At 48.3% G+C, this 17,333-nt stretch overlaps 1 protein-coding gene across 2 annotated transcripts in view; it reads left to right on the top strand.

Moving 5' to 3' along the window:
* Nucleotides 1–17,333, top strand: part of CCDC71 (coiled-coil domain containing 71) — a 179,021-nt gene that overhangs the window by 160,232 nt on the left and 1,456 nt on the right. The gene's annotated exons all lie outside the window — the stretch shown is intronic.

Raw genomic sequence — 17,333 nt, 5'->3', positions numbered from 1 at the left:
ATCTGACCCAATAAGCGACATCCCCGCCCTAATCTGCAGAAAGACAGAGCAAGTTACAATTGCCCAAATACATTGCCATGACCAATTGATTCTTCACTCCCCGGAGCAGAGGCCATCGTCACTAAAACCAGGCTCTGGGCTAAGAAACGTAGGTGTGCCAGAGCAGCTGCAAAATTTGGGTTGTCTATCCGCAATATTCCTCCAAAATTTGGAATCCAAGATTCAAAGTACATTAGAGCTGACTCCAACTTTTTACAGAATCTCTGAGGACCGATGCTCTCCCTCCTTTACACCAAGTCCCCAAAGCCAAAAGCACCAGGAGAGTAGGGCCAGCTTGGATCAAGGTGCATCCCCCTCCCGGAGAAACAGTGCAAAACATGGTCAGGTCTCTGCTCTGGCAATCAAAGAAGATGGAGTTACAAATTGATCTTTTAGCAACTATCGCGCTACGTTTAGCGGAGCTGAACAACAAGGTGGAACTCCTGGAGAAAAAGCTGAGTGATATCCAGAACAACAGCACAGGCACCTGCTCGTGCGCAGCACTCATGGACACATGGGCAACACTGCCAGAAATTCTTAAAGGGATGGTGGAAGCACTAAAAATCCAAACAGGAACTTCAAGCAATAAGGATAGCTCCAGTCCTGCTTTAAACCTTGAAAATCAGCCAGGTACAGCAGGAGGAGGAAACTCGGGGCATTCAGTAATAAACCCAGAGGCACAAGACTCTTCGACATCGAACAAAGTCTCTAGTAGTCCAGACAGATGCAAATCCAACAGCAGTCATTCTTCCTCGGAAAAACAATCGGAAGACGACAACCTCGACCAGACAAGTAAGGAGATCCCGCTGTCAAGGAGGGCCAAGAAAAAGCTAAAGAAACAGGAAAAAAAAGCTAAGACAGCAAAAACACGCGCCCTCCTTTTACCAACTCATTTTCAAAAAATACAAAGTACCATAGAAACAAGACGCCTCTTTCCGATCTTTACAAAAAGTCAACCTTCAAATAACTCATTAGGCACAGCCTCACCCCCCACGGGGAAGACAGATCTGAGGGATAGTTACAAACAGCCAACCCCCCCATACAGAGGGTGTTCAAAGCCCAACCGGCACGGTAATTAGAGCTCAACCACCCCCGGAATTAAACAACAAAATGAGAGAGCATAGAAAACCAGGGGGAGCCGGCAAGGATCAAGCACCAGAGACTTGGGCTAGTTCAACTAAGGGACTCCTCGCCCCTGGGGGGCAGAAAATGAGCGACCAAGTAGAACAGCCATCCCAAAGTTTGGCCCAGCAGTCGGTCCTAGGCCAATGGACCCATGGCATTAGACGCAAAGCAAGCGGCAGCGAAGGAGAACTAAATGATCAGGACAAAGCAAACCAAACCAGTAAAACAACATACGAGGTGATTCTCACCCCCAGATATTACATCAAAGGCAACCATGACATTTTAAACAGGGGCAATTTACTCAGGCTTTTCAAGCACATACCATCTCTTACGGAAATACAATCAAACTATTTAGTCTGGGTTAAATTCTTAAGTCTAACTAGCGACTCTCATGGAGAATCAACCTCAATTGGATTGAGCCGACAGGCTCAAGTGGGGCTCACAACTGATGAAATAGCAATGATGGCCGCCTGGGGAATTGATATAGCATTTCCCATACCTGAGAAATATCCACATGTTTTAGCATTAAACTCCCCAATAAAGGAGGTCTACTCGGTGTTAAAGGGGACGGCAGGCAAACAAACGGAAAAGTGCAGCCATGGATCCGAGACTTTACAACGCCTATAAGATAATAAGCTCAGCAGAGCAAAGAGCGGTGTTCCATGTGGAACCAAATAACATTGCAAGGCAAAACACGCTGATGGGTTCGAGAGACATGAGCCCTCGACGGCATACCTAATAAAAACAAGGGAGCCAGCTACTGGAATAAGAACCAAAAATGGGGGAATAATACTCTCCTGTCCATCTTATCATGGAATGTCGCAGGGTTAAAAAGAATGCTTAATTGTAAAGCAGCAATCTTGTACCTTCGAGAAAACGACATACTTTGTCTACAAGAGACATGGGCTACTGAACCTCTAATTCTCTCAGGGTACTACGAGATTCACACTGCAGCAATAAAAAGTTATATCTTCGGGCGAGCAGCAGGTGGGCTTTCAATCTACATTAACCATAACCGTAAAATAGAGGTAAACTCAATAGAAACGAACTCTGCGAATCTCCAAGCAGTCTTGATCTCCGGTCTCAAAAGTAACAATAACGCAATTCGTTTGTTGATAATCAATTGTTACATAAACCCCGCCACAAGGCAAAAAAAGCAAGTAATAAAATTATTATCCAAAAAAATGGACCATCTGATAAACAAATATGCCTCTCACTTTCCAATCATTGCAGGGGATATGAACATCAGGGGGCTAGGAGATGACACGAGGGACACTTCAAGCATAACAGAATTGGCGCCTCTACATCAGCTGTTGTTTGAGCATAACATGGTCTCCACCCATGCTTCCATGAAAGCAGTGGACCCTCAATGGCATCCCTTGCCCACCTTCAAGAACAAGTCAACAATCGATTATATCTTTATCGTAAAGAAACTTGTAACATATTTCAAGGACTTTGAGGTGGGAGACAGGGAAGAAAGCGATCACAATCCACCGAGGGTCACTTTTGATATAAATGGGAAAACCGCAAAACACCCAGGAACATTGGGCACCTCAACTGAGGAAGAGCACCACACAGTATTGAATAGAATAAAGTGGACCATAAAATCAAGCCCAATGCTCATGGAGTGGGTTATCCATAACGAGCAGTGCCAAACAATGGCTTCTCCCACGGAACACTGGAAGGATCTACTTCTGGAATTAAAATCAGTCCTAGGACAGGTCAGGGGGAACCCGAAAACTCAAGGCCTTCACCCGCAAAACCACCTATTACAGCTAAACCCCATGGACTTAGAGCAAACCAAACGGAGCCTCTCTAAAGCATTGAAGGCGAGAAGAAAAGGAGTGACAAACCATCTCAGTGCGGAAATAAAAACCCTACGAAGTGAACACAGGAAAAAAATATGGGAAATCCGAACCAAAAAAATTGAGACAGAGTGGCTGAAAATATTTAATATGCTCAAAGAAAATGGCCACGTCCGATTCTGGAGACACATCAGACAGTTAAGCCACACCGACCAAAGTAAAGAAAACGGCGTGGCAGCCACGGGGTGGGTCAAGTACACAAAACAATTGTATACAACAGAGCAGGTAATGAGGGTCACGCAAGAACAACAAAATTCATTAGACTATGAAGATGAGGACAAGTGCTTGTTCATAAACACAAGAGAGATAATCAACTTGATCAAGAAAATGAGGATAGACAGCGCACCGGGCCCCAATGGAGTCCCAGCGGCTGTGTTCAAAGAGGCATACGGATTTTGGGCAGACCAGCTAACCCCACTCTTTAAGCATACCTTTGAAACGGCCTCCATTCCAACATCGTGGAAAGGCTCAATACTCTGCCCGATATATAAAAAAGGAGACCGCACAAAACCTGAAAACTATCGGCTTGTGGCCTTGCTAGACATCGAAGCAAAGGCATATGCTAGAGTGCTGTTGAAGGAATTAGAAAGCTGGGCGGAGGAGCACAACATCCTTCCACTTTTTCAAACTGGATTCAGACCACAATGTTCCACAGTAGATAATATCATAGCACTGGGATACTTGTCCAGACGTGCGACTCAGCCTGCTCAACCTCCTTTGTTTTGCTGTTTTGTGGACTACAGCGCAGCATTTGATCGAGTAGACCGTGGCATATTATGGAGTAAACTCACCAACTGGGGCATTCCCGAAAAGCTGTTCACGGCAATAAGGTCTCTACACAATGGGACCTGGGTATGGATTAAGACCACTCAAACGTCGCTGACCAACAAGGTTCTAACATATAACGGCCTTAAACAAGGGTGTGTACTTGCACCGCTTCTGTTCAACATCTCCACATCCGACCTGGGTCAAGCATTGGAGGGGGCAAACTTAGTCATTCCAAAGCTGGGGAATGTGCGGCTCCAAATCCTTCAGTACGCTGACGACCTTGTAATTTTGGATCATACCAGGATAGGCTTACAGAAAGCCCTAGACGCGCTATACAGGTACAATCAAAAGAATAATTTATTGGTAAACCAGGAGAAGACCAAGATTCTTATCTTCGGGAAGTACCATCGAAAGCATATAGCCCAATGGCGCCTGGGTGACCAGCTAATTAGATCTTGCAAAAATTATAACTATCTGGGCCTCAGGCTAACGGAGGGGGCAAAGTCAACAGCTCACTTGAAGCATCTAAGAAGTAAAGGGGCAGGAATCACCTGCAGTCTAGGAAGCCTCAATCGAAAATTACACAGTCCATCCATGGAATCTATCTTGAAAGTCTTAAAAGCAAAAATAGTGCCCCCAGTAAATTATGGCCATTTAATCTTCCTCGGAGCCCTTACCAGCTTTTATATGAGTTTTCAAATTGCCGCATATAAGAAAGTGCTGGGCATCCCACGACAGGCCAGGAGAGCCAGAGTAAGGCTGGAGCTGGGGCTCTCCTGCCCCGACATCTCTTGCCTGGGAGACACAATAAAATATTACATGAGCACCTTGCGAGCCCCAGCAACAGCATTGAAAGCACAAATTAAAACCATCTTCGAAGAAAGCGGCTCCCCATGGCAAGCGCAACTGGCAGTAGCCAATCAATTGCTGGAAATAGAGGTGCAAAACCTGGCCAATACGAACATTTCAATTCCAGCATGGAAAAGAGCAGTGAACCGACAGGTAAAGCAAAAATCATTCGCAAGAGATCTCGTTAGTCTGCATTATCACCAAAATCTCTCCTCACTGGATGCTTCTTATAAAGTGGGGAAAGCACAGCCCTATCTTGAGCAAGCTCTATCCGTTCAAACTCGAAAAAAGATCACTTATATGAGGCTCCTGGCATTACCCATAGTGGAGTTCAATCAAAGCTGGGCCCGAGTGGATAAATCAGTAGCATGCAAACTTTGTGATTACCATCAGGAATCCTGGTATCATTTGTTGTGTTGCTGCCCAAAGCTAGCCAGTGAGAGGCATCGTTTGGTCATTCCAATCTGCAGAGCTCAGGGCCTCAACCGATGCTGCGAAATTTCGGACCTGTGTTTCTCGTCTACAAGTCAAACAGTAGCACGGCTGGGGAAATTCATAGACCTAATTCGTATAGGACTGTCCGCCAATGCAGAGCCGCAAAAAAAGAAAACTGTAGGTTTGGAAGGAGGGGAGAGGTGTCATATCTCTCATTTAAAAAAATAATGCACTTTGTTTTTAAACTGCATAGCTAGAATGACATTTTACTGAAGGTTTTATGTTGAACTGACTGGATAAAAAAAAAATTAGGGAATATAACGTCGTTTTTTAGATAACTATTTTTATATTGTCAGCATATTGTAATGATTTTAAATAATCGAACAATAAAAGCTTTTTCACTTTTCATTTTCACTTTCAGTGTTCCCAGAGCTAGCTGGTAGGTCATCGGTGCGAGGGACACCAGTGCCTCCTGCTTCTGGAAGGTGCTGGCGGTGGTTGGAGCAGCAACAGCGTCCTAGGGTACATTCCTCCACTGCTGAGAGATTGACCTCCATTCTTTGCTCCCTCAAGCCCTTCAATGTCTTCAGTCTAGTGCCTGCATGGTTACAGAGCATCCATATCTGAGCCGTCCATTTTCCTGCAGCAATGCTTCCTCGTTGACTCGTCTTAGGCGCTGCTGTATTGAGTGAGCTATCTGGAGGGCTGCTGATTCTCTTCCCTGTACTGCTCAGCAGCACAAGCAGCCATCAGCCTCCAGGTACATGTTCTAATCATTCAAACTGGCCTTTGGATGGAGGCTGTAATGTTGTTTCTGGCACCTCCTGCCTGCACCCGTTATTTACTTTCTGCTCCATTGTGTTTCCTACTCTTTTTTTTCCCAGTCTTTTCTCGCAGTTATCTCATGGGTAAATATTTAAAGAATATATCACTATTTGGAAACAATAGCACACCTTTAACTTGGCCAAAAGTGTAGAGTACCAAGAATGAAAAATGAGAATGGGAAATTTTTCTCCAAAGCCATGAATTTAACCTATGGTTCTTGGAAGCTTCCGGTAGTGTCATATCTGACCTCAGAAAGGCTTTGGTATAGATCCTTTCCACAAAAAAAGTTTACATTCAATTATTTTGTATTCCATACAGGCTGTGAATCTTCTCGGAAACTGGACTTTTACTGGTTCGCCGACTTGCATGTCCCTACAAATAATCAGTGACTTTCCCCGGCATTGTCTTTCCGTTACATGTAGGTTTTACTCCCTAGAGTTGGCTGGCATCCACCAACCATCTCTTATATTTCACTTCCTGTTTTGGCTCCTCTCTTTGTTACAGGCTAACAGCAGTGGCACGGCACACTACTCCTCCTTTCAGCAACACGCTGATCCCTTATTAAGTAAGTGTCTGAGTTCCTACTGATGAGCTCCACCACCACTGTGCGCGCCATCTTTTTTTAAACAAGTTTTTTTTCTTGACTACCACACCCTGACTCCTCACAGCTGAGACCACAATTTCCATCGCCATCACTGTCCCCTTCATGGCCCTTTCCATCATTTGCCTTGGTCTATCATTTCTGCGTACATGCGTACAACCAACGCAAGTGAGACTCAACGGCACTGGAGGGTGGCAAAGTCAAGGCTACGATAGCCGCTTGTTCAGTAGTAATAGTTTCATAACTGAACGAGTAAATCCAAAACCAGTATAAAATTATACAACCCAAGTCAAAACAGTACCCATCCTACAAAGTCCAATGTGGATGGTCTTCTACAAACCACCACATGCTGCTTACCAGTCTGATACCTCTGGGAAGGTCTGAATCAATAAAGGAGCTGGGAAGCATGTTTACAAGTGTCGCACTCAACATGCGCTAGCCCGCCCGCTACTACCCTCTGACCGCTCACCCTGGTGTTGGGAAGGTCTAGACGAATGACTGAGCTTGGGAGCCATGTTGGCAAGCAGCACACAGTGCGGGTTAGCGCCCCAAGGAACAAGCGCTCAACTCCATGCCAACTTTTAATGATTGACTGATCGATTAACACACCTAATACCTTAAGATTCTCTAGGCAAGGAGGCATGTTTCTGAAGGTTATTTATCATTTGCCATCCTACTGGTGAAAATGCCTGCTGCTCGTAGGTTCGGGAAGGCTACTCACATGAAGCGTAGTATAAAAACTACTGATACAGTTAAGTGGGTTACCTTCTTACTAAGTCAAATTAAATCTCTTAATTGTCTGAATAGTCGAGCGTGTTTACATTTTACAGAATTATACACATTTCGTTTTGCTATGTGGCCTTGCTTGTTTTTTTCTAACTGGCTAACTAAAATGCGTTCAAATGTGTTTCTAATCCTTCAAGCAAAATAAACAACTTTATATAGTTGAGATATTGGCGTTTTCAGGAAGCATCCTTTAACAGACTTCGGTGGAGTAGCACAATTCAAGGTTAATCAATGCCTCATTTTGAAGTCCCCGTGACCGCTTTAGCTCTCGCAGAGCTCATATGATAAATAAAATTAAATGCAGAGTGGGTCTTTTGCTCAGCCCCTTCGACCTTAATTTGTTTTGGGACCGCTTTCCAACGCAAATTCTTGTTGGACGTGTCATTTAATATTGTATGACCAATGTCCTAAACACCGAAGAAATGTTGCATAATGGCGCAATTTCTTCAACAGCGGTTGCTCTTTATGGAAGTATGGACACATCTAGTAAAGAAAGAAGTCTGCTAATCTTAAAACTACTGCTCTATTTCGCAGCTTCCACTTTGGTGCTAAAATTACTAAAAAGAGATTATATGGGCTGATCTTTGTTTTTGTCGTTAAGAGCGAGTCCTTGGATCCAGCGCAAAGAGGATTCAGACCAAAGTGCACCACAGGGAGGGTCTTTTCTTCCAGTACATGTGTATTGGTATTTGCAGGTGAAACATTAGCATTCCACAAAGTATTACAATACTAGGGCTTACGCATGTGTTGCGATAGTGGCAACCTGCTAGAGTCCGTTACAGAAAGACGCCATAGTCGAACCACATTGGTTGCCTGACACGCAAACTGTTACTCCTAATCCATGTATTCACCTGTCACTCCCTCCTTCTGTCATCCCCAGCTACAGAAGATAGAACAAACAGTTGATGTTCACCAAGAGAGATTCGCTTACAGCTCTCACACATAATTTCCCTCCCATCGGGACCAGTGGTCCCTCCCGCATCCATTTATGGGCGTAGTATAAAGAGGACTCCTTTTAAGAATCTTAGAAAGACACCTAGAGCTTTCCATCTGGGGGGTGGGGGAGGGGTTAGTGACACTTTGTGCCCCTTCACCTAGCTGAAGAGTGGTATCCATCTGATATCAAAGAATGAAGGTCGAACCGTATACTACTAGTCAGCCGGTCCATGGCTAAGTCACCCACAGTCTATCACTGTGTGAGACACGGGCTTTGAGTTTTCTCTTCCATTTGTGAACTACTGTCAGTTTAGTACTGTCTAAGCACTGTAGGCACGTGCGCCATTCATTCCTAGTCAGTTGTGTCGATTGAGAGGTTTAAGGCAGAGGCGCGTTACCTCTGGTATGGTTGGTATGGTTGGAATAGGAAATGACTGGACCTTACGGAGCAAACCAGACCCCACCCCCCTGGAAATGTCGGACCTTCGGACAGTCCCCACCATATGTGGAATGCCTCTCCCAGAGCCCCGCAGCCCGCCAGTGTCGGGGAAAGCACTATGGTGCCTATATAGGGTGTAGTGCAGTCACTACCATACTTTGTAGTGTATTTCCCATCATATTGTTGAGGTGGTGGAAGTGTGTCTTTTGTGTAATTTCTCCCAACATTTAGTGGTCATCTGGATTCCCAAAGCACGCTCGCATCCCCTGTTGTGTCGCCAGGCTAGCGAGGGCTCGTGGGCTATGAGAAGTTTATACAATGTTGAAGTGGTACACTGTGAGCTAACGAGTTTGGCAAGCTGGAATTCATTCGGGGTCTTAGTTCTGGTGGTGCCAACTCTCATGGAGCAGTGTGTTACCCAGTGTTGAATCTGTGCATAATGTAATCGCTCAGTCTCCACAATGTTGTAAGCGGCTTTGTATTGCTGAAACGTTTTGGGAATTGTGGCCTTGTACATGTCTGAAATCATTTTGCATTCCCCTTCCCTCCAGCTCTTGAAGGCATGGCCCTCGAGGGCAGGTGTGAATGCAGGGTTGGAATGGATGGGGGTATAGGGAGATGGGGATGTCACCAGGGGCTCTGTGCTCATGTACTTGTCCCACGTTTTGAGAGTTGTGGCAACTGGTGCGCAGATGTAGGTGTTAAGGGGTCTTTGGACCTTCTTCAAACAGTCCATGTGCCATAGTGGTCTTCGGGCTATAGCATGTTCCCTCAGCAGTCAATTTTTGACCGAGATGACCATTCTGCCACAACGCTCACTTGTGCTGCCGCATAATGGTGGGGAGGGCTGCGACCTTCAGCCTGGCCACAGTGAGCAAGGTGAGCACAGCCTGGTAGAATGAATGATTGCCTGGCCACCAGGAGCAAGGTGAGCACAGCCAGGTCGAAGGAATGATTGCCCGACCACCAGGAGCTAGGTGAGCAAAGCCGGGTAGAAGGAATGACTGCCCGACCTTCAGCCTGACCACCAGACACACTCTGTTGCACTGTTTGTGGACAGTAACCATGAAGCGACTGTCTGCAAGGCGCCGGGCGGAGGAAAAGCAATGGAAATGAGGCATCCTTGGAGTGGGTGTATGAGACAAAGAGGGGGACCCAGAGCCATTATTATGTATTATCATTCCCAGTGGTCAGAGTAGTTTATTAGTGGCATTGTTGTGTGTGCATGGCCCACAATACTGTGCTTTGTTCTGTCCCTCAGTTCCACTCTTCTTCCCATGACCATCTCACCTCCTCCTACTGTTGTCCATAACAGTGGCGATCGGTCTACTGGCTGTGCTGATGCCACTGCCCTGCCCTTGTGGGCACCACTGGTGTGCTTGTGCTGTTCCTGCTGGGCATGGTGTACTTCTCCACAAGTGTCTGTGTGACCATCACCTTAGTCCAAGCCTATCCTGGTTAAGTCCTTTTGCAAAAACCCCCAGTCCCCCCCCCCCAACCCCTCCTTAAGACGCATAGCACCCTTTGGTGTCCTTGGCCATGTGAACCCTCTCATACCTTCTTTCATTCTGTCAGGAGGAATTCCCCCTTTAGATTATCTAACCTACACTCCTTGACAGAGTTCCTGTCACCTGTCCTAGTGACCGGGCTGGTCAGCTCTTTCCTAGGACAGCTACCCTCCAGTGATTGAAACGTAGACTCTGGGAAGCACGGGTACTGGACCTCTGTTTCCAATTGCTCCCAGTCCCCCTTCTTTTGTGTATTTGAGGTACAAGATCACTGCTGCTGTCTGGTTCCTCAGCCAAAACTAGAAGTGTAATCTGTCTGTGTCCTATGCGCACTCACACTTTAACTCATCTAGTCATTATGATCTCACTTATTCAGCCAATCATCCGGGTTCTTCCCGACACCATCCATGTCCTCTCTCATCCACCTATGCATGACTGATCTATATTACCACTTGCCCATTCATGCACACAAACTCGCCAGTTAATGAGAACAAGTTTCTCTTTCAACCAGGCATGTCTGCTTTGACAGGCCATGTTTCACTTCAATCAATCAATCACAAAATGTATAGAGCGCACTACTCACCCGCGAGGGTCTCGAGGCGCTTGGGGGGAGGGGGGAGTCCGCTACTGTTCGAAAAGCCAGGTCTTGAGGTGCTTCCTGAAGGCGAGATGGTCCTGGGTCAGTCGAAGGTGGGTGGGGAGGGTGTTCCACGTCTTGGCCGCTAGGTAGGTGAAGGATCTTCCTCCGGTGGTGGTTCTGCGGATACGTGGAACGGCGGCGAGAGCGCAGCTGGCGGTTCGGAGCTGGCGGGTAGGTGTGTAGAACGAGAGGCGGTTGTTGAGGTATTCGGGACCCATGTTGTCGAGAGCTTTGTGTGCGTGGGTGAGGAGTCTGAACGTGATCCTCTTGCTGACGGGGAGCCAGTGCAGATCTCTCAGGTGGGCAGAGATGTGGCTGTGTCGGGGGATGTCCAGGACGAGTCGTGCGGATGCGTTTTGTATGCGCTGGAGTCTTTTCTGAAGTTTGGCAGTGGTCCCTGCGTAGAGAGCGTTCCCGTAGTCCAGCCGGCTGGTGACGAGGGCCTGGGTGACCGTCTTCCTGGTTCCAATGGGGATCCAGCGGAAGATCTTTCGGAGCATGCAGAAGGTGTTGAAGCAGGGAGAGGTGACGGCGTTGACTTGCCTGGTCATCGTGAGGGAGGAGTCTAGGATGAAACCCAGATTGCGTGTGTGGTCCGTGGGCTTGGGGGGGGGGGGGGTGACCAGAGCCGTGGGCCACCGGGAGTCATCCCAGGCGGAGATGGATGGGCCGAGGATGAGGACTTCCGTCTTGTCTGAGTTCAGTTTCAGCCGGCTGAGCTTCATCCATTCTGCGACGCCTTTCATTCCTTCCTGGAAGCTGGCCTTGGCGGTGGCGGGGTCATTGGTGAGGGAGAGAATCAGTTGGGTATCGTCGGCGTAGGAGATGATGTTGAGGTTGTGCTTGCGTGCGATGGCTGTGAGGGGGCTCATGTAGACATTGAAGAGGGTGGGGCTGAGCGAGGAGCCTTGGGGTACGCCGCAGATGATCTTGGTGGCTGCTGCGCAGAAGGGCGGGAGACGGACTCTTTGGGTTCTGTCGGAGAGGAAGGAGGTGATCCATTCCAGGGCCTTTCCTTGGATTCCGGCGTGGTGGAGGCGGGATGTCAAGGTGCGGTGGCAGACCGCGTCGAAGGCAGCCGGATAGGTCGAGGAGGATGAGGGCGACGGTTTCCCCGTTGTCCAGCAGGGTCCTGATGTAGTCGGTGGCTGCGATGAGGGCGGTCTCGGTGCTGTGGTTCGCTCGGAATCCAGACTGTAATGGGTTGAGGAAGCCGTTCGTCTCGAGGAAAGCGGTTAGCTGCTTGTTGACGGTTTTCTCGATGACTTTTGCGGGGATGGGGAGGAGCGAGATGGGGCGGAAGTTCTTTAGGTCGGTGGGGTCTGCGGTGGGTTTCTTCAGGAAGGCATTGATCTCCGCGTGCTTCCAGCTCTCTGGAAAAGTGGCAGATGCGAAGGAGTTGTTGATGTCCTGGAGTTGGGGTGCGATGATGAAGTCCGCTTTGTTGAAGATGTGGTGTGGATAGGGGTCGGTTGGGGAGCCGGAGTGGATGGTGTTCATCGTGTGGGTGGTGTCTTCCGTGCTGACGGGGGTCCAGGTGTGGAGGGTGGTGGTGGGGGGCGCTAGTTCGGTGGTAGGGTCTGTGGTCAGAGGGCCGAAGTGGTCGTGTATATCGGCGATCTTGCGGTGGAAGAATGTGGCGAGGGAGTTGCAGTGGTCTTGTGATGGCGTGATGTCGTTGTTGCTGGCGTTGGGTTTGGAGAGCTCTTTCACGATGATGAAGAGTTCCGTGCTGTTGTGGGCGTTGTTGTCCAGCCGTTCCTTGAAGGATGACCTTTTGGTGGAGCGGATCAGCTGGTGGTGTTCGCGGATGGCGTTCTTGAGGGATGTCCTGTTTTCCACTGATTGGTCGTGGCGCCAGGCTTTCTCAAGGGCACGGCAGGATTTCCTGGAGTCTTTGAGCTCGTTGGTGAACCAAGAGGCTTTTTTGCGGTCAAGGTTGCTTGGGGGGGGTTCTTCAGTGGTGCGAGGGCATCGGCGCAGTTAGTGATCCACTGTGTGAGGTTGCTGGCTGCTTCGTTGGGGTCCGTGGAGTTGGTGGGTGGGTTTTGGCTCAAGGAGGTGGTGAGCTGGTCGGTGGTGATCTTGCTCCAGCATCTTCGGTGGGCTTGTTGCGGTCGGTGGTGGGTAGTTGTTTTCCTGAAGTTGAAATGGACGCAGCTGTGATCGGTCCAGTGGAGTTTGGTGGCGTGGTTGAAGGAGACGTGGTTGCTGGAGGAGAATACTGGGTCAAGCGTGTGGCCGGCTTGGTGGGTGGGGGTGTTGACCAGTTGCTTGAGTCCGAGGTTGGCGAGGCTGTCTAGCAAGAAGGTGGTGGTGTTGTCCTTGTTGTTCTCCAGGTGGCAGTTGAGGTCCCCCAGGAGGATGTAGTCGGCAGAGGCGAGAGCGAGCGGGCTGATGAAGTCTGCGATGGCTTCGCTGAAGTGGGTGCGCGGTCCCGGAGGTCTGTAGATGAGGGTACCTTTGAGGGTGGTATTGGGGTCGGTGTGTATCTTGAAGTGGAGGTGCTCGGCGGTGGTGATGGCGTCGTTGTTGTCGGTCGTGATACGGATGGTGTTTCTGTGGACAATGGCGATGCCCCCTCCGGCTTGGTTGACGCGGTCCCTCCGGATGATCTTGTAGCCGTCCGGGATAGCTATGGTGATGTCGGGGGCTGAGGAGGTGTTCATCCAGGTTTCCGTGAGGAAGGTGACGTCTGGCGCTGTGGAGTCAAGGAGGTCCCAGAGTTCGATGGTATGTTTGTGGACGGAGCGGGTGTTGAGCAGGATGCACTTCAGGTGGTTGTTGCTGGTGCCTGGCCTGGCGGGTGCGGTGCTGGTCCGGAGGCAGGTAAACTTGCAGGCGCGGGAAGTGAACGCTCCGTGGGTGCGTTTCGGGGTGGCTCGGTAGCAGGCTGGCTGTCGGCCGGTGTTGAGTGCGAGGAGGGTGGTGGCATCGTAACTCTGTCAGGTGGGCTGGTTCCGGCGGGGTCCAGGGGTTCTGGCGCTGGGCGCGGTCCAGGCGTGGACGGGTTTGCCTTTGGCGCGCAATCGGCACGTACGCGCGGTCCCCGCCATATATGGCGAAGTGGGAGGGAGGAGCAGCTGGGAGGCGGGAGCGGGGCGGCGAATAGAGAGCTGGATCGGGAGAAGAGAAAGGGGGGGCGGGGCCGCAGGGGAGCAGCGGTGGAGACAATAGCGGGAAACAAACACGGGGGAGAAGCGGCGAGGGGGCGAGCCTCGAGGACCGAGGCCCAACAATAACAAAAAATAAAATATACGGAGTGGCCCAAGCAGAGGGCACGGAGGCACAGGAGGGTGGCTTAGAAGGTCAGCAGGAGAGGCGGGGCAGGAGAGGCAGCGAGAGATGCGGCAGCAGCGGTGACCAGGGCACAAGGGGGCCGTGCGGTGAGTGGAGCAACCGGCCCTGCGATCAGGGTCAGGGGTCACTTCATGTATGTTGTTGGAGTGCTGCACATTTCAGGGCATCAGTTGCTGACACTGCTGGGTTACAGATCATCTGAATTTCTTACAATGTCAGGTGAGAATCTAAATTCAACAGGAAAAAGAAAACCAACCTTTTCAGCATACATTCCATGATCTGGAACAACCTCCCCTTCAACATCGGAACCTTCTCCAACCCACTTACATTTCAGAAAGAAACTGAAAACACCTCTTAAGGAAACACTCGGATAGGCTGGTGTCTCACCCCTTCCACTGGCTCTCCTTTCTCCCTTGGTGCCCCCTCCCTCTTTGTCTTCACAGTGGGTCTTGCCTTTTGTGCAGGCCATGTTGCTAGCTGGCTACTTTCATGCTTTTGAAGTCACGCACACTCACTCACTCACTCACACACGTATATACATGTGCACTTGGTCACATACTCCAGTGCACTTGGGTGACTTGCTCGCGCTGGTGTCTTTTGCGTGTGTAAATGAGCTCGTCTTCCCAGGCCTTGAGTATTCACAGTCTGGAAAAACAACACCATACCCTATGTGTCTAGTGAGGGTAGCTGCACCTATGACTTGACTGCACAGTTCTTTGGTGTAGGAAAGTATTTTGTTCTTATTGGATATTTACTTGGAAAGGTGGATGTGTAGGAGGCTGTTCAGCTAAACCGCCCAGTGGGCTCTTTGGCTTCAGTTGTTGTGGGTTATTTTGGGATGCGAGTTGCCAGTAGCTAGCTCAAAAGCATATAGTCAAGGAGGTCCTGATTGATCACAGAACGTTTTTAGAAACAGGACAATGTTGGGTCTCTGAAAGCTTAAATGCTAACAAGTAATTTGTGAGTTTTGCTTCCAAAAAGCTGGAGTGTGACTCCGGCGGATGCTGGCTGCACATCTAAAGACAGATGAGGCATCCGGTGGTGCTTTGTCAGTTGCGGTGTTTGCCTTTGTTTGCAGTTCCTACTTCAGTCTGGCCTGCAGAGGTGGCTTTTGCTATGATGACTTCATAAGAACACACGGTGACTTTCATCTACAGGGAGGATCCGCTTAGGACAAAGCTCTCTCCTCCTGGGACATCTCCAACGAGCATCTATTCTCACATCTGGTCTACAAGGGACCTCTGAGGCTGGCCACATCTGCTCATTAATCCAGAAGCGAAGCAATCCCAAGGGGAACAACCCTGGCTACCTGAAGGAGGGGGGTGCTGGCGTCTAATCCTCTTTGAGGGCTGGTGAAACTGCTGCCATAAGGATAAGTACTTCAAACAGTCACAGCAAGGAGCGTCTAGGCGCTCCCAATGGAGAACTGAACCTCTGCTGCAAAGTTCCAGAGTGAACTTCTACATGAAGGCGCTGCTCGAGGATTGGGCCGCCCCCAGCTAGGCATTAACCTGGATGCTGTCAGTTGTATTCAATGTTCTGCTGTGGTCAACAGACTTGACCAGTAAAGTCTTCGCTTCAAAAGCAGCAGTTGTATGTTTGAGGTCCTTGCCCCTCTTGAATGCTCACAGCATGCACACCCTTTGTCCTTTTCCAGCAAACTGGGCCACGCGCATGTTCCCACTTCGGTGCATGCAAAGCGGAGTCCCTTGAGTGATCGGCCTCCATTGTTCATGACTGTAGAATGGTGTGTTAGGAAGTTGTGTGTCGCGGGCCGCAGCGGCAAGTTATGTCTGGAGCCTTGAAATGTTTGTATCTGTTGAGCTCAACTAATGACGTCCGCACTTTCGCTCATAATCCGTAGAGGAGCCTGAGGGTGAGCGGTGAGGAATGAGGAGGTCTAAAATGGACTACTGTGCCCATCTTAGAACTTGATCATTTGTCCATTTTACTTCATCTCTTGAAGTGAGGGCTGATCAGTGAGTGTCGAAGAATGAGAGACAAGGAATGAGTGATGAGAAACGAGGAGCAGTGAATGAGGAACTATGGAAGAGAAACAATGAGGGAAGATGGAGCGGTGAGGGTGGAAAGTGTGGTATTGAGAGCAGCTGGTTGCATGTGTTTGGCCTTTGGTGTTGGTTGTCTGATGTCTGAACAGACTGTGGCATTCGATGCCACTTCCTTAAATCCGTCATCACAAAAACTTTATTTAGGTTAACATAAACTTAAAAAGTACATCCATAAAACATAACAGTACATTAAAATTGTGACAATTGAAAGTTGTAGAGAATGTACAGCAAATTGATTTATCATAAAAAGGTACAAATAGCTGGGTTTGCTCATAACAGTATGTAGAATTCCATACTCGGGAAGTGCAATATGCTCAATAAATAAATAAATTACCTAAAAATCCATAAACTGAGGTCCAGTTGGCTATTTTGCACCATCTGTAAGCCATTATAAATACTTTTAATATCTCGAGGGGTGTTGAAGAAAGAATACACAAGACGGTGTCTTATTGTGATAATGGTCTTATTATTGTCTAGCTTGACAGCATAGCTGTCACTAGACAATTTTAGGACCATCAGGAGAGGGGCTTTGACTCCGCCCACATATTGGGAGCCAGAAGTACATGTTATGAATGAGCCGAAGTTGTTTGCTTCCACAAAAAAGTGCTTGCCCTCCATAGAGCTGTGATCACTTTGTTTATTTATCCAGCTGCCTGAGCTTCAACTTTCAGTAGCACACACAACCATTGAATGCTATTGAAGTGTCTTCGATAACTAGGTAATGTATGGTCTTTCTCTCTGGCACAAGCACAGATAGTAGGTGGAATATAGTTATTACCCTACATGGTTTTTTAGGTCTGACTTGACCGTGCATTCATAAGCTGGACCTATTGGCAATACCAATGCTTGTTTTTGTGTTTAGACTTTTCCTGTTTTATCGGTAAAACAATGTTATGGAGTAAGTTACATGCATTTGTGGTTCTTGTTATTTTTGGCATTAGTATGACCAATTCGCAAGAGATGAAAACAATTGATGAATGTCATATTTCAGCAAGAATATTTTTAAACTTTAATCGGACAAAATGGATAAATCTTTAATAATTGCTGTTAAACACGACTAACACAAAGAAAGCTGCACAAGTTTAAAATAAAAAGAAAAGCTTGCATTGTAATAAAATGTAGCAGTCAAAAGTAAATAAACAATATCA

This window comes from Lissotriton helveticus, chromosome 9 (assembly GCF_964261635.1).
Source record: "Lissotriton helveticus chromosome 9, aLisHel1.1, whole genome shotgun sequence".
NCBI classification, from domain to species: Eukaryota; Metazoa; Chordata; class Amphibia; order Caudata; family Salamandridae; genus Lissotriton; species Lissotriton helveticus.
The sequence above is the reverse complement of the archived record's forward strand: the minus strand, read 5'-3'. Positions and strand labels throughout refer to the sequence as shown.